Genomic DNA, 13,257 nt, shown 5'->3' on the forward strand with positions numbered 1-13,257 from the left:
GGAGTCACAGAGAGAAAATATCAAAGACGGGGAGCAAATCTGGTTTCATGTGGATTAGAGTTATGCTAACACAGCCAAAGAAGAGCTGTCTAGATCAGCAAAATTATTTGTGAGGCTGAATTGTCTATAAGGCAAAAATGTTCAGAAAATCGCCCTTACCATAGTTCTCTAATCCATATTTTCTTTAAGTTCTGTCTCTAGTTTCTTCTGTAGCCTCAAACAGACAATTTAGATTATCAGACTTGATTTTTCCACATGGGAAATCCATGGCCATTGTTAACTGATTTATTTTCCTGACTCTTGCAGTTGACTCTTAAGTGACAAAACTGAAAAAAAAACAAAACAAAACAAAAAAAAAACTTGATAGGTTAAAAATATGGAAATGTGGATGGATTTGAGATCAAACAGAACTTCATTCTCTGTGTAATAACTAGAAATACTCCAGACCCAAGAAACTGTCTTGAGGCTCTGCATAAACTAAAGCAGTGAAAATTTTCAGCAACTAGTATAGCTTTTTGGATATACTACATGACACAAATTCAAGTGGCCGCCTAAACAATGCATGACATAGAAAATGAATGAAAACCACCCTGTATCCCGTCCCTGTTCATCACAGAGATACCAAGGGTGGTGGCCCTGCCACACTTTCATTGCGTCTTCCCAGGTGGGGAAGCAAGAGTCTTATCTGGGTCAGTGACAGTCTGATGACCACATGAGGCGATGAGTTACCCCATCTGGGAGAGGGGACCCAGAAACTCCCCACAGAGGTTCTGACGGCAGACATTTAGTCCTGAGATTTTTAAGTTCCTTTTGAATAAACAATAACATTAATTTTTAAAAAAATTTTAAAATGTGGTGGTGCTAAGGGACTGCATTTACACAGAGGCCTCAACAAGGAGCAAAATAAAAATAAAAAGTAAATGGTTACTGTGCACCCAGCCTATCAACCCATGGTCCCAGGAGGCCCTGGAGTCCCTGTCCCCAATCCAAAGCAGATGTCGCCCATTGTCGTTGACGCACTTGACTGCGAGGGGGTGGCGCGCTGAAGTGCGTTAGCTGTTATTCCAAAAGGAACATTGATAAAGGAGAGAGACAGAAATAGATATTACCTAACTTTGAGCCACTTTCACCTTCCTGTCCCAGCATTTTTCTGTGGAGTTCTAGATAATGAATAGACGAAGAAGAAGAAGAAGAAAAGGAGGGAGGAGAAAGGGAGGGGGAGGGGAGAGGGCGGGAGGGGATGGGAGGGGGGAGGAAAAAAATTAGAGTTTTCTCTCTTGAAAGTTCCAGGGAGCTAGTGGTTTGGATAACACTAGATTGGAAAAAGTTAGAAGGGTGGGAGAAATTAAAGGGATCTGCCACTGAAGAGTGCTTTGGGGGACTTTGGTTTGGGTGACCTCAGAAACTAGGAACACTTGGTAGGAGTTTGGGCATAGTGGCAGAGAAGCTGTAAAATGTTGTGCCCTATGTCAGGTAACGTATTGCTTATTTCCCTCTTTCAAAAAAGCTTTCCAGCATTTGTTAGACTAGATGAATACATTCCATACATAATTTTCGAAGAGGACAAGGAGAAAGTGGCACAGATAATGAAGTCAGATAAGAGGGTCATAATTCCTAAAGTGTGTGAAATCAGGGCTGCTAACAAAATCATTTATAAATGTAAGAACCATTACAGTCAGACCCAGCACAATTTAGGCAGAAAAGAACAGTAAATCATACACATATATTGAGACTTATTGCTGCATCCCCATTTTTTTGAATGAGCTAAAGTGCTTGTTCATTTTCTGTCCTTCTTTGAAGTAATTTTCCAAAGACACAAGAGTTATTCAGCTTTCCTTGTAAATCTCTTTGAATGCTCCCCATGGTTTATAGAATAAAGTTTCATTTCTTAGCATAGTACTTTGAGCCATCTGTAATCTAGTTCCAAGTTTTCTTTCTAGGCTTTTTCCCTATTGTATCTACTCAAGCCCAAATTGTAGACTTCTTTTCTAATTTTTTGGTTATCATATCCTTTCTGCTTGGATAACCTTTCCTAAAAGACAGGGGGTAAATCTGGGCTCCACTACATTTCAGCTGTGAGTGTTTAGACACTACCTAGTGTCTCAGGATATTCTTTATAAAACAGGGCTAACAATATTCTCTACAGCATAGATATGTTCCAAATGTTAAACATAATAATGTACACAAAACTCTTAGCACAGGGTCTAGCATATAGTATCCAGGAGCTACTACCAATGATGTTCATTTCTCTTCTGTATTAAAATTATACTCATCTTTCATTCAGCTTTATGAAATCTTCCCCAGTCTGTCAGTACCTTACCTACTATGGAAATTATACTTTTGCTCCTCTGTATCTCCATAGTGCTTTGCATGTTGTCTTTTATGCACTGTCTGCATGCAAATTTGATTTATAATGAGTTGAGTGAATATTTATATTCTCCACTAAAATCGTAAGCTTATTTTTTGTTATGTTGCCTTATCACAGAGCCTCCACAACAGAACACTGTGTAACAAATACACGTTGAACGTGCCGTTGTGCTAGCTGCTAGCAGAAAAGGCTTGGTTTGGCCTCACTCCTGTCCTCAGGAAGTTTCCCATCTAATGATGAAATCTAGGCTTGTGGATCACCCTCAGTAAGCGTGTGCTGAATTAAATTGACTCTGTTCTTGCAGTATTAGAATTTTAAACAAATGATGTGCTTTTAAAGCAAGCAGGTGCCTGGGTTTGTCTTCCCAAGAAGCAGAGCTTGAGATGGGGATTCACATGGAAATTATTGAAAATGGAAGTGCTCTAGGAGAAACATTTGAAACAGTGAGAGAATGCTGGGCAGACAGAAGATGAGCTGGGAAGACATGGGATGGAAAGTCTAGCCTCGGTTTATTCCCCTTGCAGAGCTCCAGAGCAGGAATCCACTACAACATCCCCAGACCTGAGGAAAGAGTGCTCACACACTATACCTTCTCACCCTGTTTTCTCCCCACCCTCTGAAGGAGTAAGATTTGGGAGGAGGCATTCTTGTCCTTCCTGGCATTTCAGCACTAGCTCTCATCAGCCAGTGTGGCAAAGAGGCATGCTTGACTCTGCTGACATTTCCATTCTAGTTCTCATCAACCAAATGCACTTTCCAGAGAAGATGCAGAGATGAGCCGTGAGCAGTGAGCAGCTGATGCTTGCGGATGGCTTCAGGCTGGGGAAGTGAATCTTGGCGGGGTACTGTTTGGGGATGGATTGAATCTCCACAAAGTCCATATGTGGCATCCTTACAAGGTTCGTATCCCCAGTACATCAGCGGTAAGAAGGCGAAATAAGTCATCATGTAGGGCCTACTCCGCTGTGCTTGATGTATTTATAAGGGGAAATCAGGTCACGGGTACACAAAGGGTTGATCCTGTGATGACAAAGGGATGGATGGCCCTCCACACAACAAGGAAGAGTCTTCCAAAGAAATCACACCTGTTCACACCTTGCGCTTGGACTTCTAGCCTCCAGAATGAGGAGGAAATAAATTTCTGTTGTTTCAGCCACCTAGTTTGTGGCCTTTGTTATGGTGGCCAAAGCAAACCAAGAAAGATCTGAACAGAATCTGCTGCAGTCCCCAAAGCTAAGTGAACAAACAAAACATATCGTAAATAAGAGAATGGGACGGGGAGCGAAGGAATAAAGGGCTGTGAACATAGCAACTCACTTAATTGTGGGAGAGGACAGATTTTATCACTGATGTGGTCCTTTGGAAAAGAGATGTGTTCCTCTGTCCCTCTTTCCCAGTGAGGCAGAGGGAATCTTTGTAGGACACAAATACACTGAGAGTACAAGTAGCCAAGAGTCCTTCAAGTTCCCAGTGTTCTTATGCACTGCCGGAGGAGAGGAAAAGCTGTGAAATGTGTGCTGATCGGTACCCAAAAAGCTCTGCACATTTTAAATGTATCCTCATCTATTAGGTCCCTTATTAATTGCAATGAAGAGAGAAAGTTTCATAGACTGGAAGACAGTGTGCTAGTCAGAGGCTTAACTCCTGAGCATTTAAATTTTTCCTCTGCTTGTCTTGCTATTTTAGTATTAGTGAAAGTAAAGTACTACTCCCACCAACACGCAGTTCTGGAGCGTGCTCTTCGTTTTCCTTCTTTTTGTGTTTCTACTACCCATAGTGCTCGGGGTTTGTTGAGTGCAATTCCTATCCTAATTCATCAGAGCCATTCCAGGGTCTCAGCAGCCGTAGCAACCAAGAGTCTTTCTCTCTCCACTTATCCATTATGCACTTTGGAGGTCCAACAAGACAAAAGGCACAAAAGCATAGAGGAGAAGCCTGACACAGTTTCAAACATAGTTCATTACACAGGGACAGGATGAGAAAACATGGTTTGGCTGCCCCTCTTAGGGAAAAGTCACAGCCCTGGAGCTTAGGCCACAAGTTTAGTAGAAATCATGGACATAACGTTACTGTTTTAAGAGTTAATACAGACTTCAGCTTCATTGCCATTGCTAAAGAACTTTTCTAGCAAAAGAAGTTATGGTTTCAGGGTTTTCTGCCCTCCTCAGGCCGCATCTGGCTTATTGTATTATCAGGGTGGGGGAGAATATCCCAAAGAGAAAGCCTAGGAGGGAAGACATCTGGAATCTAACTCAAGTGATTGTTAGCTCCAGAGCTGGAGAGTTTTGCCTGGGGTTGGAGGAGGAGATGAGGAAAAGACAAACTCCTTTCACATAATGAAAGGAGTCATGATGGGAAAAAAATCAAGACGCTTTGTTTCATTTTATCTGAGAAATTGTACAATACCTCATCACTCAGATTGGGGAAGAATGAGCAGCATCTCAGAGAAGCTGAGCGGGGCTTATTAGGAGGAGCTGTGTAACACTTAAAACGCCTAGCAGTCAGCAGGCTAACGCAAAGGTACTGAGCTTCCTGTTCCAGAAGGTGATCAAACAGGAGTTGAGGGATGGGATCACAGCACAGTAAGGAGGCGAGGCAGATTCTTCCTCCAATTGGGAAGAGGCTGGATTCAGAATCTACAAAGAAACTTCCAGCAATGACTTCCTAAGATTTTAATGCTGCCAAGATGAAGGGGAGGTTTTCTTTTGGTGATTTAGACTTAGTGTAAATTGCATATTAAAAGCAGTCTTGGAGCAGTACAGAGAAAATTACTCTTTGATCTACCGATTATTGTTTAGTATTTGTTGTTTTCCTTATTCGTGGATGATGTTTTAAAACCTTTGTTCTAAATATATTTTTCTTCTCATTAAGTTGAATGAACCTAATATTACCCTAAAAACTACCAATTGTTAAATTAAACTTTATGCTTTCAATCTTATTACCTGATATATTTATTTTCTGTTGGATGAGTGACAACGGAATTTATTGCCATGCCTAAAATGGATCAGTACAGTTGGAACAACCAGGTTTAGTGACAAACCTTACTGAATTTCTTAATCAAATCATCAAATATTTATTTATCTCCTACTATGTGCAGGAAATTGTAGGGATCCAAAACTACTGATGATACAGTTGGGAAATTGTATAACAGAGGAATATGCAACAAAAAAAAAGTATCAATACTACATGGAATGAGAAAAAATTTGCCATAGGACAATAGACCATTAATCAAAACATGTTATAGTAGATCCAGAAATTTTAACAGATTATAAACCTCTCTTTGATAGCGTGAAAAGACTAGATTTTTAAAAGAAGTGAGGTTGCGGATGAGTTTTGAAAAATAGATGACAATTCACTGGACAGAAGAAATGGCATTCCAGGTATAATAGTGTTGAAAAAAAAGAACACTGGCAAAAAACTTTAAGGCATGTTGTAGAAAATGTAATAGAATTATTTGGTTGAAGACAGAGGTCTGTGGGCAGCATTATAAAGTGTTGGTTAAGAACATAAGCTTTAAGTTAAGCTCTGGGTATAAATTCTATTTCCATGATGATTAACCTTGCATGAGCTGTTCAAATTTACATGAATTTCAGTTTTCCTATGTGAAAAATGGACACGATAGCATCTATCACCTGGTTGGTCCAAGGAGTCAATCAGGTTAGGTAGATAAAGTACTAAACTCCGTATTTGGCAAAATGAAGAAGACTCAGAAACTTCCCTGTAAATATTAATGTTGATACCAATGTTATGTAAGAATGCAGAGTATTAAATGTAGGTTATAGAGGGATCTTGCCAAGAAGAGAGATACATTAAGGTCTGCATTCATTTGATTGGTGGAATGGGCCCCGAAAAGAGAGTTAAAATGAATCAAAAGCTGAGAAAAACAGGAGGATATCGGCAGTGTACAAATTCGCTGTGACAGGCTCTGTGGACTCTGAACCAACGAAAGAAAATAATGAAAAGTGTATACACTTGCTAGCATAGGGAAAGAGAAAGACCACTAAATTAAAGCTGATTATGCAGTGTAAGCCTGGAGGTTGAGAATGGTGGATTTTGCAGTAGAAATAGTAAAGTTAGGATGAGAGTGAGATTGCAGATTTCAGTTCTGTCTCTCATATTAAAGGTGACATCAAAATATAAGCACAGCATGACTTTTGGAAAACTGTCCTTTTTTGTCCACTCTTGCCTTAGAATTCAGTGAAACTAGAAAACTAATGTGCTGTAGATTAAAAATTAAACTACCTTGGTGACAGCTGCATAAAAATGCATGTTTGTTTCATGAATAAAAGAAATTCACAAAAGTGTCTGGGATATAACTGGTATAGGTCACATTGAAAATAGAGTGGTCGGGATTGTCCAGTTTAAGGATTAGAGGTGGTGGAAAGTTTTCTCCCACTAGAAGTTTAAAAGGGGGGGCGGCATTTCAAAGAAAGTCTCCAGTGTGTATGCTTTTAATTATAATATTATGAACAAATGTTTTATAAATAAAAACAGAGGTTTTTGAAAATGTCCCAAATACTAATGATGTATATAGTGCATGGTAAATTTGGAATTTTTAAAAAATAGAGAATGATTTAAAAGAGACATCAATATCTAAAACCAAGTTATTTAGCGCAAATAATTTCTTTAAAAACTTACTCATGGCACAAAGTAGTTAATACTCAAAGTGCTTGTTCATAGATAGTATTATACTGTGAGTTATTGAGGTTAAAAAATACACATTTCTGCAATGGATCAAAGTTTAACAGTTAGAAATGAAAAAAAAAAACATATTTCACCTTTGAAAGTGTTCCATGCAGGAGAGATTATATTCTAATATTTTAAAATTTTATACTGATTTGATTGTAACTTATGAAGGCAAAGCAGAAAGGAAAACATTTTAAAATAGTACTTCCCAGCTTCTTCCTAAAGCAAGCAGATGAACCAACCGTGAAGTGTTGTTTTAAGATTTTATTATCAATATATTAAAATGTATATATAGGCAAAATTGAAAAGTTACAGCTACTTCAACAATTAATTCTTTTTAATACTTACACTTTGTTTTTTTAATGGCAAATAAGAAATGATGAATACATTAAAAGTAAAACTACCAGAGAGACAGTCATTTATATTACCTGAATAGTAAAACTCTACTACTGGGTTTCAATTAGCCTCTAATCTGCAGCTGGAATCATTCTCCTTCTCTTGCTTTTGCTTCTTTGACTACACTTACACAAAGCCAACGGTCCTGGTGACACCCCTGAGGACTCTACTGTCACCCTAATGCTTCATAAGGCTTCCAAAGATTGGCAGGAAAGAAAACAGGAAACAAAATAAGCGAAACACTTTTCCAAAATGAAACCACTTCTCCTTTGCCGATGTTTTCAGAGAAACGGGATGACTTTTCATGTACATTTTCCATCAAGGTAATAGAGTTTAGAGCATTTTTTTAATCAAAGCCAATCAAAGCAAGCACATAAATTAAATTCAAAAGCAGGATTGTGCAGTTTCACAAAATAATGACTTTGGGTCACATATGTCTTCAAAGTGATAGAGTACAACAGAATTTCATCATCTTTGAAGGCACAAACTATGACACCATGGTGGGCTCAAGGAATGATTCAAATCCAGTGAATCAATTTTGCAATTCTCAAGTCTCAAGTCTCAGTATAAATTGGAGCACAGATTTTTTTTCTTCTAGGCATCCCCTTTTCCCAGCAAACTCTACCTGAGATTGAAAAATCATAGCAAAATCAAAGTTCATTCAGGATTTTACTGTTTTATTAAGAAATGTGTGTAGTACCTAATGTTCATATTCTTTTGTGGATCTGTAAGTGTACATAATGCATTTTAATTCCTTTTCATCACTTTTCCTTCCACCCACTCCATCTCTTGATCCCCTTTCCATTTTGAAAGATATCTATCTCCCTGCTTCCTATTATGGATTCTTTTATTTTGTTCAGGATTTTATGTATCCATAAAATAATGTATCAGACTCCTTTTCAAGAGTTCCAGTATTAACACACTGAAGATGTCGTACACCTGGAAAAGAACGTGGTTGGCAGGATAAAAATAAAGGTGTGTTTCTTGGGGCACCCAGCCAATTCTTGATGGATCACCTAACTGCTCTGCTGTTGGAGTAGCTCAGGAAGCTGCTGCAGGAAAATCAGTAGTTCTTGCTGGATTAAGGAAGACATAGTGGAGGCTAGAATATCTCTAAGAAGATCAGACGTCTAATTCATTGCTTCAAATAATGAAAACAAAGCTTCCTACTTCATGTCTGACAACACTGGATAGCACATTGGTTTTCTGAAATTCTGACATTGATGCGAAATCACTGCAGATTGATTTTTAAATCATCAAATCTCATTAAAATTATCAGTTTTAGTACAGCTCACAACTTGAAGCTCAGAAAACTCATCATTGCCAATAGCACTATTAATGGTAGAATGGGGACTTCTGGACATGTAGAACATGTGAGAAGATAACGTACCCCCTAAGCAGGTGGTGAAAATAGCCAAGGGATTCACTTTGAAATAAGTAAGCAGATATTTGTTCCATGCACAGAGTCAAGTAGGCATGTCACTAGGAAGGAAACTGATATACCCAGCAATTCATCCCCCCTTGTGACATTTCCTATGTCTACACTACATGATGATAATTTCTGTGCATGTCTTATCTCTGTTTACAAAATATTCTGTAAAAGAAATCTGATATTACAATTGGACAGATATGTACCACTTCCTACGTATGCGTTCTTGTTAATTTCCTAACATTTAATGTGCTTATATTTTTTATTTTACAAAATAGGAGGAACTACTTCACTTGAAGGGTCACCATAAAAATTACACATAACAGAAATCACTACATAGAATCATATATATGTCACAAGATTCCTACCAGACTTATTGCTTTCTGACTGGTAAGAAACCCACAAGCAAACCCTTAAATCACTCGTTAATGGTTTCTTTACCCACATATGTCACCAAACCTCTAAGGTACAGAAGCAGGTCCTCATCAATTCACTGTTAATTGAACACATCTAGTATTAAAGCTGAGGCAAGAAACATTAGATAAAGAAACAGTAGAGAGAAAGGGTAAAAATTCCAAATATTTAAGGTCTATGAAGGCCTTTCATAAACCAGAGCTTCCTTTCTTCCCTGTGATTTAGACCAGTGCTTTCCAGTAGAAGTTTCTACAATGATGTAGAAGATTTGCATCTTTGCTGTCCAACATGGCAGCCATTAACCCCATGCACACACTGGAGCTCGGAGAGATGGACTGTGTGGCTGAAAAGTGGAGATTCTAATGTATTTCACTTTAGAAATTCAAACTTTATCAGCTGTGTGTGACAGAGGCCATTAGACTAGACAGATGTGAAGAGCAAAAGGAAATGATTTAGCCACAGGATAAATACCGTGGGGATCCAGGCAAACTTGGAGAGATCATGTAGTCTCCTTGGTGGGTTTATCAATTTTAAATTGAAGCTGTTGGAGGTGGCTTCCGTCCTTCCTAGTGGCTGATTTATTTCAGTCTCTGCTGCTATATCTAATTCTAAATTGTGGTTCACTCTTATGTAAACCAAGAACTGACTTTGCACTTTGTGGACTGATAGTGCCATGGTGCTCCCTTTGTTGGGATGTTAACATCCATGATTTCTCAGGATAGTGTTCCTGTGAAACTGAACGAGTGCTCTCCTCACTGCTTTCACACTTTCTTAGGAGTATCTCAGAAAGTGGTCTTGCAGTTTTTGTACTTTCTATAATATTCAATATAGAATATATAATATTCTATATATTCCCATACATACTATGTATAACTATATATCCTAGCTATGAACTATATGCTTATGCTATATGACATATTTCTAGACTATTTTTATAACTTGTGGCTAAGTTTGCTCAGTTTCTTACATCCCTCTCATACAAAAGCTGGAGTTAGTTTCCCAGACCAAGCAGACCCTATCTGAGTAGCAACATGTAGCACCATGTTCAAAAGTCCTTCTTTACCCCCTGAGGCAAAGTGAAATGCCACCACTCACACCACAAGGGGCACATTTGCTTAGTACCTATGACACTCCTTCCCAGAAAGTTTTCACAAACCTCTGAATCCTCTGTAACACAACTCCAGAAGAAATGACCAATTGATTATTTTCAATCTATGGCATGAAATATATATACTTTCACCGGCATATTTTAAAATTTTTTCTCCACAATGAATTCCTTGCCTTATACCCTAAGGCTTCAGGCAGCCTCTATCCTTGTTCAGGAGTCTTGGTTCTAGGAAATAATGTTAAGTCTAGCAGCATTTCTTCTAGGAGGCCTTTTGGGTTTGCATGAACACACAGCTTTTGGCAGCCTGCCCTGGCATGGTGGAGCTAGTCCCCTTGTACTTGAACTTACTAGGTGAGAAATCCTAAATATTAACATTCCCACCAAACACAGGTTGAAAGTGTCACTTGCTTTCTGCTGGCTAAGCACTAGATATTTCTTATTGGCTCATAAGAAGTGAGAATTTCTCAACCTGGATGTCACTTTATTCCTTGCACATCTTAGAAGTGAACTTCCAATGCTGTCCATAGTTCAGAATTAAATCTCAAAACTAGAGTTGAACTTTCTGATCATCCAATTTGGAAGTGAAATCTCATCGATGAATTTCTAGTTGGGTAATATCTTTATTAATAACTTTTTAATATTTTGATCAGGAAGAGGGGTAATACAAAGACCTACTGCTGCTCATAAACAGACTCCACGGGTTCATTATGCTTCGGTATTCTAAAAGGAAAAAGAGAGAAAAAAACCGGGAGTGTTGGAGGAGCACGCTCAAGAGTTAAAAAGCAGGAAGACAGAAAAATGGAAAGGCTAGGAAGAGCCATGTGGCGCTGCTTTCCTTCCTTTCCTTCTGCAGTTCTTAAAGATTTCTCCCAAATCATGAGCCCATGGACATAGCCGCTCATTTTTATTGTGATTTTACCTTCTCCCCTTGTTCACTGTGCTTATTGCACCATTAGCACATTTCTGAAAGCCGGGTCCTCAAGCTTCCTCTTGGTTCCTGGAATTGACACTGTCGGACCTCAGCCCTATTTCTGTCTGTGGTTTTGATTCCAGCTCAGCTTCTGACTACAGAGGCGTCCCCTCTCCTTGGCTAATACCTTTTTCTCCTTGTGGTGATGTTTCCAGTCCATCTTGAGGAGTCATAAAGTGCTATTAAAACAGTCATCCCTCTTAGTCTGTCCTTGGTAGTCATCACACAGTATTGCTATTGTCCAGAGGTTGGAGTCTGAGGCTGAGGCCGAATCGGAAAGTTGGTTTTAGTATCCCAGCAGGGCCAGGGAAAACAAATCCCTGCTCGACAACGTGGCTCAGTGTCAAGCAGCTGGAGAAGCAGCCCGTGAACGGGTTCCAGAGGCAGATTATTTGGGTGAGTATGCATGGCTACTAGACATGAGTTCCATTTGATTAATATGTTCTTTTCCATCCAATTGAATGCATCGCCACAGTGTCAGATAAATAATACATTGCCACATTTGGCCCAACAAGAAAAATACTGGGTATCAATAAGCAAGTGTAAGACCACATGAAAGCCCGACTGTGTTTGAGAAAAACAGGGAATAAATCCTCAGGTATCTTGAAATTCAGATATTTTTCTTGTCAAAATGTTCCAGGAGCCAAATTTGTGGAGTCCCTGCTGTTGTGACAACACTCTGGTCTCTGAAGCTCATCCAACCTAGCCACCGTCCCAAATTAAACCTTAGGTATTTGGGGAGGCAGCCACAGAGGCGCGGCCGTGGCCCCTTACCCAATTCAGAGTGCATTCAGTCAGCTTTTATTGAATGCCTCCTGGCGGCCAGGCACAAAAGTGGTGTCTGGGGGTGGGGAAAGGGATAACAGGAATGGAGAAAAAAAAATAATGAACACAGCACCGCCTCTGGCTGTCAATCTCGGGGGACTCAATCACAGAGCAACACACTCCAGTGGGATAGTAGAAATACAGGCATGCTGCTATGGAGGTGGGACGTAGGAGTGGGTTGGTCTACTGGAAGGCCTGAATCATTGAGGATATCTTTATGAAGTAATGACATCTGGGCTCTGACTTAAAAAATGCTGTTCTAATGCAGTGATATCTTCAGCACATATGAAATATATAGTAAAAGCTAGAATAAACTCCCCCCAAAATCCTTTCAGTGTGTAGCATGAATTAGCATCTATGGCATTTTATAACTGAGCTACAGCAACAATAAAAAAACTAAGACATGAATAATAGACACTGTCGTAAGCATATTACATATGATGGGTGATTCAATTCCTATGATATTCTAGTGCTGTAGGCACTCTCCTTTTCTTATATATGAAAGTGGAAATAAACCACAGACAAGTTAAAAATTACCCAGGTTCACACTGCAGAGTCAAATTCGGTGCTAGAAGAATTTAGACCTCTTCTTTCACTTTTCACAAGGCCTTTCTTTCGAGCTATGTACAATTATTGAGTGGTGGGGGATTGAAGGGGTTAGGAGTCTGAGGCTTAAAAAGGTTTACTCTTCTTTCAGAAAGATCTTTCAGATAGAGTACAAAGCATAGCCTATGGGCATGGAAACACATGCATAGTGTATTTAGAGAAGGCAACTGGAAATAGTGTACATAACAAAGGGGTTGAAATTCGTTTTCTAGAAAGGTGGAGCTGCCTGGAAGAATAATATTATATGGGAGGCTGCTTGATGGCTAAGTAAATGGTCTCAGTGAAGGTAATGGCCATGCACATACGTCATGGTTTAGATCTAGGTGTGCCGCAATGCTTCATACTGTCCTAGGCCGGGCTTTCGGGAGGTAATGGGTCATGGGGGTGTGATGCTCATCGGTGGATGAGTCCTCTGATGAGTTTATAGCCAAATGTGTTGTGGGGAAGTAAAGCCT

This window comes from Chinchilla lanigera, unplaced genomic scaffold (assembly GCF_000276665.1).
Source record: "Chinchilla lanigera isolate Chin_1 unplaced genomic scaffold, ChiLan1.0 scaffold00016, whole genome shotgun sequence".
Taxonomy (NCBI): Eukaryota; Metazoa; Chordata; class Mammalia; order Rodentia; family Chinchillidae; genus Chinchilla; species Chinchilla lanigera.